The sequence below is a fragment of the Hyaena hyaena genome, unplaced genomic scaffold (genome assembly GCF_003009895.1).
Source record: "Hyaena hyaena isolate Hyena2069 unplaced genomic scaffold, ASM300989v1 scaffold_257, whole genome shotgun sequence".
NCBI classification, from domain to species: Eukaryota; Metazoa; Chordata; class Mammalia; order Carnivora; family Hyaenidae; genus Hyaena; species Hyaena hyaena.
In genome coordinates, this window is record NW_024080889.1 from 2311658 (window position 1) to 2318740 (window position 7083).

The following is a 7083-nucleotide window of genomic DNA, read 5'->3' on the forward strand; positions in this document are numbered from 1 at the left end:
TGGAGAAGCAGAACTTAATCATGCTGGGGAAACTTGAGAAGCCAGTGTGCTCACGTTTCAGAATTATCCCACATGAGGGATGAGGGAGCTGGGTAGTTTTCACCAACTCCAATCAGTCTTGGTTGAAGCTGCTCCCAAGGAGCCCTGTCACTTCTCCCTGTCATCACTTCTGACCTGCTGTTGGGGGTGGGGGGGGGGAGTGAAACAGGCTCGGGGGAGGGGGACATCAATCCAGGTGCTGGCAGTCACAAGTTGGGCAGTGCTCCCCGCAGCAATGAGGGGAAGGGGATTAGGGTGGACATTGAGCAGAGCCTCTAAGGTCAATCACATGGTTATAACTGTCCAAACGGGGATTTGAATGCAGGTGTGCCTAATTCCAGAGCCCTTACCTTTAAGGATTGGGCTTTGCAGAGAAACAAAGCCTCCTTGTGACCTTGGGCATGTCACTTCATCTCTCTAAGCTCCAGGATCTGATGGGGATAATATGATCGGCCATTTCTTACTCAAAACACTGTCATGACAGCATGGATGTGTCGGTGCTTGGACTACCAGCAAGGCCATCGTTGCTTCAGCATGACTGACCATTCCCATAAGGTAGAGAGGAATCACATCAGGCAGCCATTGAGTGCTTTCCTGTGAGGATGGCTAATGAAAAGAAATTGACAGAAGATAAGCCGATCCCCAAGTTTATTAGATGAGTAGTTTCCCAGATTTAACTACATATATGCAAGGTCCATGTGGCTCATTGAAGTACAGCATAAGTCTCTGGGGAACAGTGGAGTGTTCCATTGTTCTGGCGAGGGGCAGACAAATGCGCAATTACTCATCTCTATGCACTGACAGTCTCCAAGTCTTGATTCTCCCAGGAGGGAGTTTAATTGCTCCGTAAGTTTCAAATTCAAGGGCTCCTCAATGCTAAGCTCCTGACGAGCTGCATTAAAGTAAAGATGACAAGGATGGCATTTGACGTATTTATTAAATATGTGGATCCCGAAGGAGCCAGTGTGGGTTGCTCATGCCAGTGAAGTTCCAGACGCGAAGTCCGTGTTGCTGCAGCCCTCCCACTTGACTGAAGTTCACACTTAAGGGTAAGGTCAAGACAGACTGGAGATTTGAACCCTGACTTCAAACTCCATGTTTATTCTAGAAGGTCACATATGTGTTCATCTGCCGAAGATGTTTTGTAGCTTTACCAACCACTAGAAATAAGTGTGAATGAGTTGCCCAGAACCGTTCCTACGTGGCACTACCTACCTCAGGATTCTACATCCTGCCCCACCCTCGTCCAGGCTGGTATAAGCATTTACCTAGACTGTTTTTAATAGTATGGAACATGAGTTCATGTTCCAAAGATTTGGTCTGTAAAATTGCCATGTTTTCTCCTAGGCCCTAAGACTGTAGTTCAAGTTGCTTTCACTGATGAATGGTGGTGTCAGTGTCCCTACCCTATTGCTACTGATGCCAGGAGATTCGCATATGCTCTTAATCCTCCCAGCACCCCTGAGAGGAAGAGGAAGGTACTGCAGTCCCCGTGTTGTAGAGGAGGAGCTGGAGACACAGAGTGACATAACCAATGCCACTTCCCTAATAAGTGGTAGAAAGAGGATTCAAACTCACTTCGGTCTGTCTTCAAAGTCCAAACACTTTGACACCAGAGTGCCATCTCCATCTGTCTAGATGTTCCTCAACCTCATGAATGAGAATAAAACCTGTGAATGAGAATAAAATAAGATAAAAACAGAGAGGGAGGCAAACCATAAGTCTCTCTTAAATACAGAGAACAAACAGACTTGATGGAGGGCAGGTGGGTAGGGGGATGGGCTAAAGGGGTGATGGGCATTAAGGAGGGCTTTTGTGATGACCACTGTGTTATATGTAAGTGATTAATCACTGCATTCTACTCCTGAAACCAATACTACACTGTATGTTAACTAACTTGAATTTAAATAAAATCTTGGAAGAAAACAAACAAAAAAACAAACAAACCATTTGGCACCTTAAAAACAAAACAAAAAAAAAAAAAACCACCCACCATGAATTGGGCCAACAATTCCAGATTCTCATTTCTGGCTACCACCATCCCAGAAATTCAGATTTATGTAGTGAGGCAATTACCAAGCATTTCAAACTTCGAATTTTTTATTTTCACATATTTATCTCTGCCCCAAATTTCCTCCTCTTTCAATCTGCCTTATCCATCCAAAAGGCACTACCATCTGGTTGCTCAGACCAAAAATGTTGTTATACCTGATGCTTCCTTTTTGATACCTAATGAAGGTACCTAATATAGTAATACCCCTATAAAATATACCCTTAGTCCATCCAGCTCTCTCTGTCTCCACTATGGCCATCAGAGCAAGCGCCAATATCTCTAGCCTGTGTGAATGCAAAACCTTCCAGAGGATCCTGCTTGCACTTCCACACCCCTGCAATCCATTCTTCACACACAGCCAAACTGCTCTTGTTAAAAACATAAATCAGGGCACCCGGCTGGTTCAGTCAGTAGAGCATCTGACCATTGATCTCAGGGTCATGAGTTTGAGCCTCATATGGGGTGTAGAGATGATTTTTTTTAAGTATTTTTTAAAAACCCATAAATCCTATCATCTGCCACAGACTGAATGTGTTCCCCCCACATTCATACGTTGAAACCTAATGCCCAATGGGATGGAGTTAGGAGGTGAGGCTTTTGGCAGGTGCTTAGGTCCTGAGGGTAGAGCCCTCATGAGTGGGATTAGTGCCCTCTCAAAAGAGACCCACAGAGCTGTTTTGTCTCTTTCCACCACATAAGCACACCACCAGAAAGCCTATCTATGAACTGAGAAGTAGGCTCTCACCAGTCCCTGAATATGCTAACATCTTGATCTTGATCTTCAGGTTAATCTTTATCTTGATTCCCAGCCTCTAGAACTGTTAGAAATAAATCTGTTGTTTATCAGTTACCCAGTTTATGGCATTTTGTTATAGCGGCCTGAACAGAGTTGAAACATTATCATTTCCTTGCTGAAAGCCCTTCATTTTTTCCCCATTATGCTTAGATCAAAAGAAATTTCAAATGGGTCAGTTACAATTTGCACATCTTAGCTTGGGGCCCATGATCCTACATGATGTGGGTAACCTAACCATCTCTCAAACATCTACACTCACTAACCCCCCACACTCCTTGTCCTCTGTTCTCCAGCCACATTGGCCTTCCTGTTTCTCAAAAATGCTATATTCATTGGGATTTACAGCTCTTACACTAGCTATTCCCTCCCCTGATTGCTACTTACATGTATTCTCCTCAGAGAGCCTTTCCCTGAACACCCAACACAACTAACCACTGTGGCTGCCTAGTCTACTTCAGCATATGTATATTACCATGGTTTTCAGACTGCTTGACATTTTCTGTTTACTGTGTCTGTTTACTGTGATGTCACAAATATAGTGGACCAATGTGACATTCCATGGATTGTGCAAACACTCAGGGCCCCTCCTGATTATACTGTAACAGAGAATGAGAGCATTAATGTAGCTATGAGGCAAGACTGAATATGCATTGCTGTCCTAAGTGAATGTACTTGCTTCTGATACTTTTCTTTGGTGGGGATGAAAAGAATACAGTTAACAGGTCTGTAGCCCATACCGAATGCCAGAGGCTGTTTTGATGTGTTCTAGTAAACACTTGCACAACTACTATTAGACTATCATTTGCTTATGTTTACAGTAACCCATCTTCCTCCACAGCGATCTCTTTTTTCCAGGGGTCAGAATGGTGACTTAAAGTGGAATATGATGAGGACTACTATATCTTTTGGGATCTGCCATTCCGCTAGAAGCAGTATTGCTTTAGGTTTATTATCTTGCTGGAGTGGGATACAATCTTGGGAGCATGAACTCTCCCTTTCCCACCATAATGACTCTTGCTCACAGATCATGAAATAAACAAGATATTTCTGCAGACTGTTGAGTATATCCATCTTAATCATGTACTTGGGAAATGACTACAATGGATTTACCATGAAATGGATGAGAACTCCACTTATTCCTAGCTTCCCTAGGCCTCTACTCTAAGAAGCCATGTTGATATTTAGGGTCTCCTGGAAATACATCAGTTCAGATCTGGTATTTAGCAGCCCTCAAAAGAGCTGAGTACTCCTCACTCTCTGGTATTCAGTACTCTGGAAAATGGCCATGGGTCCCTTTGGAGAAAGATTGGGGTAAACACTTTCAGTGGTGGCATGGGGATCCTTCCTAAAGGGAACGTGGCTTCAACTTTCATCAGTGAGCTCTGGGTTTGAGAACTGGCTGAAGCCAGGAAACTGGGTGAAAAATCATGATTTTTCCTTCTGGCAGCTGACATCAGCCTTCTGCATAGATGCTCTCAATCTTTTTTGCTTAAGTCAATAAAAACCGTTACTGTCTGCCCATTCATGTCACTACTTTGCCACAAATTCCAGGGGGTCAAGACCAGGTAGTCAGCACTGTGGTTTTGCTGCCCATTATGCAATGACATCTACCTTCACTTTGAATAGTCAAGTGTTAAACCTGGTCTGTTCTTCCAGAATTCTGTGATGCTCATTAATATTAGGGACAGTTTCATAGCAGTGTTCCCTACTGTTATCTCAGCCAACAGAGGATAGCCAACACTGAACACTTAGGGATGCTGGGACCCCTTCACAGGCACATTTCTTACTGCACTAAGGAAGGCAGTCTTCAGGGCCCTCATAGGTAACACAATCAGTTGACGGGTTCTCAGATTTCTGTAATATATCCATTTTGGCATTGATCACTCCTTCACACCTTTTGGCCCTTTTCAATACTCTCCCAGGGTAGTCCTAGCATCTTTCCTCATTTACTTCAAGCCAGTGTATGTGTGTGTGCCTGTGTGTGTGTGTTTTCTCAAGACTAAAGAAGCCATAAGCAGCACATTAGGACTGGCTTCAGGGGTCTTCTGAGGTTGCTAAATCCTAAGTCACAGGTTAATACTCCATATTGATAAAACCTCCCTTATCCAGTCTTATACTCAGCTACCGCCAAATCCCCATCACACTAGTCCTTCAGGATGCATTCCAGCTATGTTCTTTCAGTTGGTGGTGGTGTATACTAACCAACTGAATAATCTTTTTGTTTCCTAAAGCTGGTCCTTTGAAAAGAATCAGTAAAATTGATAAACCTCTGGCTAGCCTCATCAGAAAAAGAAAAGTTGAGAGGATACAAACTATCAGTATCAGGACTGAAGAAGAGTATATGAGGACAGATTCTTAAAATAATAAAGGATAATAAGGAGATATTATGGAACACTTTATGTCAATAAATTTGACAAGCTAGATGAAATCCAAAAATTTTATGAAAAACATAAACTACCAAAGCTTAAGAGAAAACTGGATCACACAACTAGTTCTGTATCTTATTAAAGAAATCAAATTCGTAGTTAAAAACCTTGCCACAAAACCACTGTAGGCTGGGGTGGTTTCACTGGTGAATCCTATCAAACATATCAGGAAGAGATAATACCAGCTGTCCACCAACTGCATTAGAAAGTAGAAGTGGAAGCAATATTTCTCCATTCATTCATGCCGCTAATATTACTCTGATTTCAAAACAAACAAACTAACTAACAAAACCAACACAAAGATATTTAAGGAAAGAAAACTACAGATCAATATGTCTTTTGAATACAGACATAAATATCCCTAATGAGAGTTTAGCAAATCAAACACAGTGCTGTATAAAAAAGATGAGCTGTTTTGATCAAGTCAGGTATATGCCTGGAATGCAAACTTGGTTTTTAACATTTGAAATCAGTATAATTCACTGTATTAGTAGAATAAAAAAGATAATCTGTACGATCCTCTTCATGAATGCAGAGAAAGCACTGACAAAAATTCAATACCTATTCATCATTAAAACAAAACAAAAAAATAAAGCCTCTCAGCAAACTATTAGCAAACCTGATAAAGAGCATCTAGTGTGGATTTTTCCCCCCACCAAAAAGACCTAGAAAATGACAGACCCAGTAACAGTATCCCTGGTGCTTATATTGTGGTCTTGAAATACCATTTCTTACTAAGAGCAATCAGTCCTTTTTAGAGAAATGGCAATCCTGGGGTGGAGGCAGGAAATGAAGTAGATGGGCTGGGAACATCTGTCATACCACAGAAAAGAATGCTATTAAATACTGCTAGGAACCAGTCAAAAGGACTCAGGAGTCAACTTATCACACCAATAGTTACACAGGGACAATTTGAGCTTCAGTGGGATAACAACAATAATGACTGGAAAACAGCAAATATGTTTAAGTACATTATTAGTTCATTTAAAAAACAAAACAAAACTATCCCACTTTTGTAGAACAATAGGAAACTTCATTATCTTAGCAAATTCATTATCTTTAAATTTTTAAAATTTTTTAAAAATGTTTTATTTACTTCTGAGAGAGAGACACACACACACAGCATGAGCAGGGGAGGGGCAGAGAGAGAGGGAGATACAGAATCTGAAACAGGCTCCAGGCTCTGAGCTGGCTGTCAGCACAGAGCCCGACATGGGGCTCGAACCCACTTAACTGTGAGATCACGACCTGAGCTGAAGTCGGACGTTTAACCGACTGAGCCCACAGACCCCATAAAAAAATTTTTTAACATTTATTTATTTTTGAGAGACAGAGACAGAGCACAAGTGAGGTAGGGACAGAGAGAGAATGAGAGACAGAATCCGAAGCAGGCTCCAGGCTCTGAGCTGTCAGCATAGAGCCCTACATGGGGCACAAACTGTGAGATCATGACCTGAGCTGAAGTCACTTAACTAACTGAGCCACCCAGGTGCCCCAGAAAACTCATTATCTTGAAAACTGGTAAATAGGGGGAAGAAATGAAAAATACATCTTGTCTTTCTATGTGAGCTGGAAAATGTGCTCACGTCAAAAGGAGAGAAAATCAGACATTATGTGCCTTCTGTTGAAAGAATACACCACCCCTTAAATTTAAAAAAAAAAATTTTTAACCTGAATTTGATAAAGCCCCTTGATTCAACTACCAATTTCAATGAAATACAGAGGACAAAGTAACATATTTACCTGTACATGAGGAAGCAGGTAAAAGC

General features: G+C 41.7%; 1 long non-coding RNA gene across 2 annotated transcripts; it reads right to left on the reverse strand.

The window, feature by feature from the left end:
• Nucleotides 1–261: 261 nt before the first annotated feature.
• On the reverse strand, nucleotides 262–3335 carry LOC120240635. 2 transcript variants are annotated; one of them, XR_005530671.1, is made up of 4 exons: nucleotides 3273–3335; nucleotides 2838–2910; nucleotides 1618–1709; nucleotides 262–645 (listed from the first exon to the last, which is right to left on the reverse strand). It is a non-coding gene; the product is annotated as an uncharacterized LOC120240635 (long non-coding RNA). The 2 variants fall into 2 exon arrangements; XR_005530670.1 differs by lacking the exon at nucleotides 2838–2910.
• Nucleotides 3336–7083: the final 3748 nt, after the last annotated feature.